Below are 1,474 nucleotides of genomic sequence, written 5' to 3'. Positions count from 1 at the left end.
TATCCTTGTTGTTTCTTCTCTCTCTCCTTAGACACATCAAACTCTGCAGTCTCCTTTCCACATGCTCTTATATAAGATTATCAATTTTAAATGGAAATATGAAGGAAGCACACGAACTTAAAAGAGATTCTTTTTTTTTAATTTTCCATTTGCTGTTCTTCATTTCCTCCACCGGCTCTCGCTCGTGCTGCTGACAGACCACTGGACTCCAATCACGTGGATCATTTCTTAATAAAAGCCCTTGTAAAAAGAAGTGCACTTATGTGTATTAAATGTGAACTTGTAGTGTACTACAAATCTTAGAAATATATGAAAAAACGGTACTTTCAGATAATATAATATCAATGAAGTAAAAGGCCACTTAAGTGTTCTTATCAATGTTTTTATAATCATTTGTTGTGCTTTAAAGAAGTTCAAACTTATTTTGATGAGTTGATTAACATACTAAAGCACATGTAAAGTAGTTGATTTTAATTTCAACTGTACTGTTAATCAAGATTACATTTAAAGTTGATATATTTTAAATGTACTAAACTGCAACTTCATCATTACAAATGTATAATTACAAAGTCATAATATATAATAATCACAAGTTATTATTGTTATTATATTAAGTGTGTGTGTGTGTATCCGTATATATATATATATATATATATATTATTCTACCATAAATGCTTGTCAGATACAGCAGTAAACTTTAACCATATTTCAATACAATAGAAACAATTGTGAAATTATCAAAAAAGGGCCCTTATGTAAAAAAAAAGCACTCTTAATTTCAGCTAATTGCATATACTATTGAATTAAAATACATTTAAACTATAATAAATTTGAATTTAATTGGTAATAACATGCAATTAAATGTCTGAAAAATTACATTCAATTTGCACTTAAGTGTATTCTTTTAAATCAATAATTTCCATTATAAGTACTCTTATTAAAGGTCCCATGGCATGAAATTTCTCCTCCTCATTAGCATTTAAAGCTACAGACACAGAAATGGCACGTCCTAAAGAAAGATCATTGTGGGGCTGGCTCGTAGTGGCTGAAATTCTGCACCAAGGCTGAATTTCGGGAAAGAGACTTCAGATACAGTACTAGGGACCACTTAGGCCTATATAAAAGCATCCAAAAAGCAGCATGTCATGGGACCTTTAAAAAATATTTGTCACAAGGGAGAAATTTCTGTCTGTCTGTGTGTGTGTGTGTTTGTCTCAAATACGTGATATGAATACATTAGTTTGTCAGAATGAACTGTTGCCTGCTTGTTAAATATTACAGTTTTCTCTTTGTGATTGTTTAATATGCTTGAGGGCAGATGATGACTGCAGACGATGACAGCAGAGCAATAATTGTTGGGCAGAATATGACACAGTACCTACTATGGTATTTTTTTAAATTTCCTTTCAAAAAAAATTTTGGTCATACTAAAGTAAAGTGATGGATCACATGGTAATATCATGCTATTTTGTTC

Source organism: Sinocyclocheilus anshuiensis, unplaced genomic scaffold (assembly GCF_001515605.1).
Source record: "Sinocyclocheilus anshuiensis isolate Anshui unplaced genomic scaffold, SAMN03320099.WGS_v1.1 scaffold108, whole genome shotgun sequence".
Lineage (NCBI taxonomy): Eukaryota > Metazoa > Chordata > Actinopteri > Cypriniformes > Cyprinidae > Sinocyclocheilus > Sinocyclocheilus anshuiensis.
Note: the sequence above shows the minus strand (reverse complement) of the source record.